This window comes from Patagioenas fasciata, chromosome 4 (genome assembly GCF_037038585.1).
Source record: "Patagioenas fasciata isolate bPatFas1 chromosome 4, bPatFas1.hap1, whole genome shotgun sequence".
Classification (NCBI taxonomy): Eukaryota; Metazoa; Chordata; class Aves; order Columbiformes; family Columbidae; genus Patagioenas; species Patagioenas fasciata.
In genome coordinates, this window is record NC_092523.1 from 42,169,294 (window position 1) to 42,181,577 (window position 12,284).

Sequence of the window (12,284 nt, forward strand, 5' to 3'; positions counted from 1 at the left end):
CAGTACACACAGAAAGAAAATCTGTCCAATTTGATAGTGGATAATATGATTTGTGTTTATACAATGCTCAACTAAAAACATAGTTATATGCCAACTTACTATAACTGCTTCATATGATGACAAGTTTTTCCAGAGAAAAACTGATTGGAGGTAGATGAAAATTAATTATTTGGATCATGTCATATTTTTGTTAATAATTTATACTAATAGACAGATGAACTTTGGAAACCTGCTGCAAAATATAGGATAATAAGTACATTATCATGTATTAAGAAAAAGGAATCTCTTAAAGTGTAATCTATTTGGTACAAAAAAAAAGAAAAAATCAGCACCAGCTTAGCTCTGTTGAGAAGTACTTCATTTGGGTCAATTCTTTCAAAGATTTCATACACAGGTGTTCATGGGTTCTTGAGAGTCATCTGCATGTGTTCAATGCTGGATGCTATTTAAAAATTCCCTCTTCAGTGCCAGCTGCCACATAGCATAGCAAGTACTAAAAATGTATCATTTTGACCTTCAGCAATGAGGATAGCTTAGAAACTTCCTGCTCTCCCTATTCTGATTTTCCTCATCGTAGCTTTTCTCAGCTACGTTGTTAGTTTATGTTGCTCTGTGTGTTATACTAATACAACTGTTCAGGGGATTGTGCTATAAAACATAATTCAAATGATTCCTGTTAAAAAAAAACAACAACTGACAATATTGATTTAGAACAGTTGCATGATCTGGTTTGCAGTGCCGCAAAATAACACAGTTTTGTCAAAATGACAGAGGGAGGAGGGTGAGGGTCTGAGCGTGGTGGCTGGGAATGAGGAGGATGGGAGAGAGGAAAGGTCAGTATTTCTTGGGACATCTCTTTCCTGGGCAAAAGATATTCTACAGTCATGTGCATATATCTGCAATCATATTGACAGACAAGTGTGCATCAATGGAGCTCTCTTTCTCTCTTCGTCACTACTTCATAAGTTTTGAATGCTTTTTTCCCATACACTGGAAAACCTTGTTCTTTTAACTTCATAAAAATGCCTGAGAGCCCTCAAAATGGAAAGTGATTGCCTGGCAAGACTGTAGTGCCCACCTCCGGTTACAGCAGCCACTGAAGTGTGACATAACTGTCCTTGGCCGTTCATTTCATGGTAGCCCTAGTCCTACCTCACAATGATTTCTTTAAATCAGGGGTGTCAAACTCATTTTCACTGGGGCCTCATCAGCATATTTATACAGGACTAAAATTACACTTGGCCCTTTGAAGGCAAGTATGAGGCTGATGTGAGCCCCGGTGAAAATGAGTTTGACACTGCTGCTTTAAATGTAATTTTAAATGGTATCATAGATGGATGCTTACACATGCAAATATGCTCTATTTTGGTCCTTTTTAAGAACAGAATGATTTGGGCATTCCTTTGGGATTCCCACTAGTGTCAAAGCTCTAAAGTAATAGTATGTCTTCAATGCCAACACAAAATAGAGGCATGACCTAGACGGTGTTGCAGTACGGCAGCAGTAGTAGGATAACTTTGTTGGCTACTCAGTACTGAAGGCTGGTTAATTTGTTCTCCTACTCTGCCTCTATTGTTCTGTCACATTATCTGTGCTTCAGCTGCTGCTGTATTTGTTGTTCCTTATGGAGTCTTATTGCCTGAAAGGGATGAAAAGTCACCAGTGGTAGAGAATTTACTTCACTATCCACTAGTGGTTGATTACAAGGAATAAATGGGGAGACTTGGGAGAATTTGGTCTTGATTCTTTTGTGTCATTTCTGCTGTCTTAAATCTCTGCCAAAATCCTGCCATTCTCACTTTAGTTCCTATGAATGAAATTTATAACTTTCAGGTTTAGTTCTTGATATTGTTCTGCACATAGCAATACTAACAAATAATTTAGTTAATTTGATAAAAGCAATGTGAAAGTAGTGTGTTCCCAGTAACATGTTCATGTACAGCATTCCTCCAGAAATTATGAATAGTAACCATAAATCAAAGTGAATACACAAAACTGTAGATAGCAATAAGGGAAAGTACTGCCAAATCTGTTCTCCTATCTGTATTCATGAATGATGTAAAAAAAATGAACACTGAGTTTTCTTGTGTATCCCAATATTAAAATAGAATGTTATTAATGTTATACTGCCTTTCAAAAAGCAATGTCTTTCATAAAAATAATGCACTTACATAGCTGGTGAGGTTGCCAGAAGTAGAAAGTCTCTTTTCTTGCAGAGGTAGAGCAGGTGATCAGTCACTCTTTCTTTTTTTTTTTTAAAATAGTTTATTTTAAATACCATTTCATTCTCTGAACCAATAGAGAATGTGTTCTCCAAATGTGTAGATAAAAAAATCTCTTAAATTAAAACAAATAAAAGTATGAAAGCACTTTTTCGACACATACATACTAAAAGTTTTCAAAAAGAATAACGTTTCCTACCTTATATGTACGCCCAAATCTCAGAAGCTTGGAAACCAATGATCTTATTCTTTACTTCAAAGATTTTTGAAGAAGGTCATATATTTATCATGAGACATTTGATGGCAAAAGTCTGGAAGAACAGTAGCATTAGTCCTGAATTTCCTATTTCTTGACATTTAAATTATACCATTTGGACATTATTCAAAAGCTCTTGACACAGCCATACCAGGTCCCATCCACTGAAATGAGATAGTTGAAAATTCAATGGCAGAAGACAAAGGGACTTAAAACTCTTGATAACCGTGATGTGTAGCTGCTTCAGTCATTACAATGTCACAGCAAAGTTATGAGACATTTCCATTTTTAACAATCTTAATGGATTCAGGTCCTGACATCCTTATTAGATTACAGTCCAATAGATTTGTCAGTTTTAGACCTGGCCTATATTTCTCAGATGAAGGAATACACGGTGATGCAATCAATCTTGGGAGTTAAACTGGATGCTGCTACTAGTATCAGTACTAATAATATGTATAGTATAACACATAAATATGTTTTTTATGTGGAGTTTTGAAGCGTAACATTGTCACTGGCTGAAAGTGTCTCAAGCAGCGAAACAGCTGTCAATTGCACTTAACTATTAACCATGATTAAGTGCCCAATTAAAACTTAAATACAGGAATCCAGAAAAATCATTCCATAAGACAAAACTTGGTCTTAGTTTACGGTAATTTTAGAAATAATTTATTTTAGACTGTTACAGAGTTTTCCAAAAGAGTTTACCAGCTCTGAAGTTTTATAAGTAGTCATGCAACATTTTTTGTCTTGCTTTTTATGTACATGCAAATATTCAGTAGCATTTAACCTAGACTTCGTAGAAGGCTCCCTGCAGAAAAGTAATAGCAGAGACAGAAGTGAGAACTTACACTTTCTCATCCTGTTTATTTCAGTTAGGCATTCTCATTGTGATAGTCTTACAGTGGTTTAAAAAAAGAATAAAAGAGTGAGGTTTCTAAATGTTTTCTCAAAATTTGTAAAAATAAATACCAGCATGTTAAATAAATATAAATAATGTTTAAATTCATTTAAGTATATATACACAGAATTTCAAACCAGCTTATCTAAATCAGTGCTAAAATATTTAAATTATATCAGTTCAATACCTAACTGAAAGCAAACTTAGTTGCAATTTATATAGTTCTCACTCTTGTAAACCTACACTGTGTTCTGACTTTCAAGGATTAGAATTGCCCAACTTTACATTACATAATTTTTTTCACGTAATATATTTCATTAACGTAGAAAACAATAATTGGGGGAGAGGAGTTTGATTTCAAATTTCACACTATGGGTGTGTAAAATTGGTTCTTTATCTGAGACTATGCTAGGACATATGTCAGGACATAAACAAATTACCTCCAAATGCACAAGTAATTCCAGCTGTGATTATAGTCAATAATCTTTAACAACTTGCAAATCCTTTAAAATTTCTGTTATCAACATAGACTTTCAAAATAGCATTTATACATGATAACTGCCTGGTGAAGCAGCATAATGCAAAAATGTTGTATGGTATGAAGAACCTCTTTCTTAATATGAACCCATTAGAGTTCTGAGAAATGACTGTGCGCTCTCATTTTTTTGTAGAACTGACTGTTGGAAATTTCTCCAGGTGTACTTTCACTTTTAGCATTGCTGATTTTTGTCTTTGTTGCATATTTTCATGAAGCTCTGTGTGTGCTTATATGTATATTGTATGTTCTTTCCTTTATGGAGGCTAGCAGATCTAAACTATTGTGTGCCTTAAAAATAAAATAACTAGGATGATAAAAAGCAAAGTGGTTTCTTACTACAACTATGCTTTTAATGTCTAGTCAAAGTACTGTCAGACAATTAATGAGGCTAGAGTACATCTTCAACACCCCATAAAAGTAAATGTCTCTACCTCAGAGCTCTACTTACCAAGGTGCATTTGGAGGAAAAAACAAACAAACAAACAAAAAAAACCCCCACAACCACAAAACAAACCAAACAAACAAAGCACCAAAAACAAACAATAAAAAACCACCAAACAACCACCCTATTCTGCTTTAGCAAAAGATTGGCATTTTAGGAGTACAAAATTGAACTACAAATTGCCACGATTTTTGGTTTCTTTTTTTCCTCCTTTGAAACCTACCTATTTATCCAGAGAACTAATTTATATATAATATTTATATAATAATATAGCTAAGTTTATCTTTATATGCAGCTAATTTAAGATTCTTGAAGACCAGATTATATATGTATGTCCATATATTTTAATTAAGGTTGTTTTCTTGCAGCTGTGTGAACAAACAAATAACCCAACAAAAGTGAGAAGCAGGTGTTAGGGTCAGCAGTGGGACTTAGGCATGGCAATAATGGCTGCTGTCACATTGAATCATGGGCATGGAAATGCCCACAGTAACTCACAAGCAGTTTTTTTTACATTTTGACCTCCTAATAATGCAGAAGAGCCCAGAGATTCACAAGAGCCAATGTGCTGAAGTGAAAGATACCCTGAAGAAATAACTGATGAAGAGGAATTTTGGTTTACGTTTCTATGCTTGAGGACTTACACATTTAATACTCCACTGGACACAGATGCTTATTTGAGTTTAGGTTTCACAGGCCTTAACTTCTTCTAAATTTAGAACCAAAAATCTTATGGTGACAAATTAATTTTTACCACTGTGCCATTTCTACACTAATTCATAACTCTTACCTGTAGTACAATCTTTCTTATATTAGTTTTTGGAACAAAATTTCTGCTTCAGAAATGATCTGATCATATGTCAGCTACAAGCTTCCTAAAGAAAATGAACTTAGAAAATGCAAAACAGTAGTGTTCAGTTTTCCCTGTAAGTATCACATGGATTGTATATACTGTTATTGCACATGATGGTTTTCCACTGAATATCTTATAATTACCTTCTTTGTGATCCTAAATTTTATTTTTATTTCCAGAATATATATAACCTGTTGCATGGCACCAACATATTGGTTATTTACAAGAGGAATGTATGAGTAAGGTCAAATGCAGATTTTTAGCTATTGCATGTTTTGGGTCTAAATTTCAGAATATTAACCAGTTTTAGGTAAAAAAATATTTTTTGTACATTACATAGCTAGCTATCTCTGATTCTCACTCTATTTTTTGTTGTTTTATACTTAATTAAATGCCATTTTACTTTAGGGATTTGGTGGGTTTCCTTGCCAATGAATAACCTATAATTTAATTTAGTTCCCATATAGCTCTTAGGACTGTGCTGATATGTGGATATACATAGGCTTCACATATGTATGTCTTTAAAATCTGCACAGTAGTTAGAGGTCACAGTTACATTACTCAGCATTACTCATGAGTAGTTAAAAAATACTATGCTTTTACGTTCAGCACCGAAGCACCCTATTTTCATAAAATTTGCAAGGTATACTGCAGAAATGTTTTACTGAAAAGACATTTTGATAACTGACCATTTAAACCTTTGTAGACATTTAAGCCATAATAATTATGAAAAAAGAATGAGCAGTTGTTTTTTGGTTAATGAATTCAAGACTAAAAGGCCTAAAGGTCTCTGATAGTTGGGCAAATATTCAGTCTGTCTCACTCCTATCTTGTTGTCAGCAACAATTACCCTGCCCATGTAAAATTGCCTAAGCTGAGATGTAACTAACAGTTGGATATATGAAAACCAGAAGATTCTTACAATATGTCTTGGATTTGGGGATATAGTAAGTAACATCAGTCTCATCATAATAAAAATAGTTTAGAATTAAAGCTTACAAAAATTTTGTATTTCTTTATGCCCCAGGAAACCATTCCTTTCAAAAGAAATATTTCTATTAAAAAGAAATATATGCGATTTTTCATCATAATAAAGTACACACTTATCAATCTAAGGAAAGCTGTGGGTTTTTAGAAGTATAAACATAGTATTAAATGACATAAGGTATTGTAATTATTTTTAATTATTATGTCTAGAGCAGATACATTTTTAGCTGCTACAACATCTGTGTTTTTAAGCTCCTTAATTTGAGTAAATAATTGAAGTAAAATCCTCACCTGTCAGTTTGAAGTATCGTGAGTCTGCTTTCAAATGGAACATTTGAACTGGGAATAACAGAAAAGCAAGTGAGGAAAAAGGCCTATTAAAAACAATGAAAAACATTCTGAAATACTCCAGTGAGTGGATAAGGATTTTATCTATATGTCCCAAGGTACATTTTCACTGTTCAGATGCATAAGGTGTAGCACACCATTCTGTTCATTTTCTATACCTGACGTGCCCTGGCAACACCAAACACTTAGACATTGCCTCCTATTACTATACATATAGTCCACTTTTTCTTGCAGAGATGACAATTACAGAAATTATGCTAAAAAGCACACCTTAAAAAAGATGAAGCACAAAATATACCCAAAGTGTTTACAGTTGGACATTGGAAAAGCAGAAGTGAAGCTTATCTCATTTTCACGCACTGATTCGCCTGGTATGAATGATGAGAGGCAAATTGTACACTGGAGTGCGGGTAATACCATTTTTCTTTAGTAATGCTGGTAAACGTAACCTTGTATGGTGGCGGTAGTTTCTAGGAGTGGGTGTAGCTCAATCTGAATGACAGATGCCTCATACAGCATCACAGAATCTCTACCTGAGATTGGACCTCAGAAATTAAAGAGGCATTCAGCATCTTCTCTTAACTATCGTGCTTGTACACGGGCTCACTCAAAGGTGCTGTCTGATGTGTGTCGGTCTCTCATGACAGCGATGTGATGCTTTTTGTTTTGCTAGAAGCTCTGAATTGTTAGTGCTGTGCTAGTACAGGCCACCAGAATCATTCAGAGGTATCTAAATATTCAAAATTTTAATGCATTAAAGCAATGTTTTATCCTGATGTCAGTTGTTTAATTGCCTTTTAATAAATGGGAACTAAAAATTTATAAAAGCCTACCAGGGGAAAGTCTGCTTCCAGAACTCCTGGCCCTGAACCTAAGGACAGAGAGTGAGTGCTGGGACTTTGATGGTGTCCAGCAGATTCTGCTGGAAGCTTTACGATATTGCCTGCTGGCATATTCCTGAGTGTGGTAGAATCAAGTCTCTTTCCACTACATGTGACTGTGTCTGCACCTATTTGGTAAGCTATGCCTACAGCAAATTAAAACATATTTTTTAACATCTCTATACATTTATTGAATTAGCAAAGGATATATTTGTCTGCTGATGACCTTCCTGTTAAAGACTATTCTCATTTCAGCAATTTATTGCTTTTTTTTTTTTTAATTTTTAAATACCTTTGGCTAAACGCTTTGACACTTTTTGCATCCCAAGACATTAGAAATGTCTGTAAGCATATGGATAGTAAAGACTAAGGGCTGAATGGAATTATCATACCAGGGCCTCGTTTTTCTACTCAGTCATTAACAAGAAATAATGAAATGTGAAGTTGAAAATTTATAATCCTATTCTTTCAGACATACAACCTTTTTGCATAACATGACCTCTACTACAGTAATAGTTTCAAGCATTTAACCATTTGGAATTATGGGAATATTTTTATTTCTAGCAAAATAAAAGAAACCAGCAGTACAAAACAAAATCAATGGCTTTTTAAAAAGAACGTTTCAAATGCCTTCTGCGAGGACTAAGCATTTATTTTCATTTACAAATAGCAGGCACTTTGGATTTAATTATTCACTGTTATTATAAAGGCTTTCTAAAATAAGACATAATAGTTTAGACTAGCAGTTTAAAGAGCTGCTTGATACATTGAAATGAAAAGTGAGAGTATGAAAAAAACATTTCATTACTTCCTGCTGCCTCAGTGTCTTGGGGCACTATGTTTCCAGGGAGAAATATTGCAAATACAGTAACCCGCAGAGCAATTTTATGGTGGACATTTTCCCTTGGTGAGTATAGCAATTTGACAACAACTTCTTCCACATATATGCATGTTGTACTGCACTACATTTGAATGTCATTTAGTGAAAGAAATGAAGAATTACAAGACAAGGCTGAGTCTCACTGGATGTTAGAGAATCAGAGTGCAGAAGAGGAAGCAATTATTTACTTGCAATAAGCAGCGAGTGCAATCTGCAATGGACAGATCGGATTCCTGCCTTCATGGGAGACTAATAAGGTATTTCTGAGTTGACATTGCCACAATTACAGCTCTGTCTCATTTGAACCATAATAAAGCTGGGGACTGAATAGCATAAAATGTGTAAAAACTTCTGGTTCCCCTGGGCCTCTAGCTTTCTCTTGAATGTTGTGGGGGAATAGACCAAAATAAAAATTACTGCTTCTGCATTGTTTAGGGACTGCAGTTGCATCCTCAGCTGCAGAGTAACCTGTGAGCTTTTAGGACTTAAGTCCACACAGAATTGCTGTTTTTTTCCCCAAAAACAGCACTTCAACCCTTGCTGCCTATTCCAGAACAGTTCTTGGGAGATGGGAACATTCTTTTCCACATTGTCTTGAATTACAAAAACATCAGTGAATTACAGCATTTTCCTCTCTACATTTCAAGGTGATACCAGACACCAGCCAGTCCCATAGACAGGAAAAAAAAAAATAATTCTACCTTAGCGCTGTCGTCCCTTTAGTTCTTCTGCTCCATCATCGAACCCAGCTGCTAGTGACTCCAGGTCATTGTGAGCTGCAGAGAGACCATAAGGAAATCAGCTCAACTTTTATTTTCAACCTGCTGTCCAGTATAGACATGTTTGGTCTACAGCTTGCTCTCTAGGCATATTTGTTACAGTTCTTCTGTTGCTTAAAGACATCATGAGGCAAATGCTGTTTCATTAACAGGAAACTGTTATCTCCAGCTGGCTCAGAATTGTCACCTTGGTGGAAAAGGCCATATGTATATAATGAAGGCCCATTTCCGTGACCTCCTCCTCCTTGCTCTCAGAAGATCAATTGCAGACAAGGGGACAGATGCTAATGGAAACACTGGAAGGAAAATAATTGATAAATATTGTGTTTCTGGCAACGTGGAGTAAACACAGAATGAAAAATTATTTCTGCTGTTGGAGGAGGTCACTTTGGGTTTACAGCTTGGAAAGAAAACTTAGAAAAGAGCTTGAGAGTATGATCAAAGTGCCAGGTACCCCTGGAACCATGAGAGTACAGCACAACAAGACATTAAACAGAGTAGATGTAAGAACAACAGTACTAATTTGAAAAGAAAATTGTAGAAATCAACTACACAGCAATAGGAGCAATATAAATAATGCCTGTTTCCAAGCCTCATTGATTTTTGAAAGGTGACACTTGGCACATGATTTGAGCACAGGACATAGAAAGCAACAATTCTTACAGTATTTTACTGCATAAATTTCTGTCCCATAATCTCCTTAGCATTTTGTATCTGAATCTAGGAAATAATATGTGGATAAAGTGTGTTATGTTCTTCTTTGATAAAGAAAAGCAAAGCATAGTTCTTAACATCCATTCTGTCGTTTTTCACTGTTTGTATCCTCTAGTGACGTCATAATTTAAATATCTTGTCTTTTTCTTTTTTTTTTTTCCTCAGGAAAATGCTATTTCTTCTCGTTTCAGATTTTTCTTGGTGATTTTCCATTCTTCAGAGATAGGGTAAGTCCATTTACACGGTAAATGATGTAACTGAAACTACCATTTAAAAGCCTCTTAGAAATTTTGTCAAAAACTTAATGTCGGAAATGGGTTAAATGACTGATATGAGATAAAAACAGCAAATTTGTGTCCTGCTTTGCATTTTGTTATTTGTAGATCTTTAAAAGCAATCTTAAGAAGTTTCCATGCCTCTTTATGCCCATGAATGAGCAGGGGTTCAATGCAGAAGGTCAACTTTGCATCATTTTTAACATATCTGGAACCAGAAATTCATGAGGCTGTCTCTTTGATCTAATTTCAGACTTCCTTAGTATATGGATTTAAACAGCTTTGGTATATACCTTAAATGAACTGTGACATGGATTGGTGGTGTCAAAGCAAAAATGCCTGCAGTAATTCCCCATCATTTTTACTTCAATTTTACTTAAACAAATGAAATTTTCTGTTAATATTTATTATTTAGGAGTGCAGCAGATACTCTGGAAAAACCTCCTCTCATCTCCATGGGCAAATTTCATACAGTGTTCTATGACTATTGGCAATTATTCTTTCTATAATTATTTTTGGGTGCTTGATTATTTTCTTGTGAGAAGTGGTAAAAATTCCGGTGAATTATGACAGTTGTGAATTCACCCTTGTGAGTCTGGCTGAGAAGACTTTTGCTTCAAGCAGTATTAAAACTACCTACATTTTGTTAACCTTTTCTTTTTTTTCTCTCTCCCTGAAAGAATATGAAGCCCAGGTCTTAGAGGTGTGCATAAAGACCTTTCAGGAATAATAGACCTCCTATAGTGGTAACAGTTACTTAAATGATGGGGCACATATTCTAGGTCACCTTACAGATTGAGATGTACTTACAAGAAGCGTATCCTGTCTTATATTAAATAAAATATAATTTTATAGTTTAAAGCGAACTGCCCAGAAAGAAATGTATACTATAGATCTTTATGGAAACAAAGCAAAACATTAAAACCTTTGTTAATTTACACTCTACCAGTATGCTTTTATAGTAACTGTTTGGCTTCCTTCCTTTTTTGTAACAGGATCTCAGTCTTCTTGTCACTTGTATTAAGTGAATAGCTCCCTTCTGCCTTTGTCAAGATTTCTCACTAGAATTTTGCATACCCTCCCCAGACATTCAGGCTACGGAGAAAATTTGTGATCCCCAGTTAAAATGCCAGCTCAGTTAAGTGCATAGCTGCTAAATGGCCAAGTAGAATTCATCCAGCAAATATACTTGTTCATTGTGGATACACACAACACAGTTTGATGTAGCACTGAATAGTCATTCCTTCAGATGCAGCTCCTGGGAGACAGATGCACATTCAGACAAAAGCAGCCAAACCCCACTGCCACCCCTCGAAAAAAACCTGGGACATCCAGACTGCGTGTTTTGTTTTGGAAACGAAAACACACTGAAGATGACTGACCTTCCTTCAGAGAATGCAGCTAAGTGGGTTTTGGTTTTGAGATGAAGAGATGCAGTACAAAAATGAACATGCAATTTCTCATTTGATACCAAACAAACAGCCTTCAGATGCAGGGAAATATTTCTGCAGGAAATTGAAATATATTGGTTCTCTGTACATTTTGATAGAAGCTTTGGATAACTACAACAATTCATTCAGAAAGCAAATGTCATTAATGTAGTATTCTTATGCTGAAGAGTGAACAACGGATATATGACATCTTCAGGTGACTGAATGCCAGAAGGTGCTGTGAGAAAGGAGTGCGAGTAAAAGATGATGTAACTAGTCAGTAATAATGTAAATAGCAAAAGATTTTAATCTCTTTTCATGTGTTCATTCTTCACCACAGTTATAAAAGGATACTTATTTAATTTAACATACTGTTATTACAAAGACATTGTACGTAGCCCAAGTATACATAACTACAAAGATTTTCAATGTTAAAATAATGTATCTCCCTGTTTTTCCATAAAAGGGAACAGTTTACATAAAACAGGTTCACTAATACTTTGCATGGACCCATTTTTAAGACATACCTCTGCGTGATCTGTGTGTGTGTGTTTTGTTCAGCTTAAGATGTGAAGAAGCATTTTTCATGTGGAACAACCTGCCTGTTTTTCTGTGCAGTAGCAGAGCAATGATTGTGGAAAAAACTGATGCAGAGACTCAGCCAGGCTGTTATACAAATACGGTTCATTTATATAATAGCAGAGCTAACTAGAAAATAAAAAGACAAGGGAAATATTTGTTGAAGTAACATAGAAAAACAATTCACCAATCCTTCAGC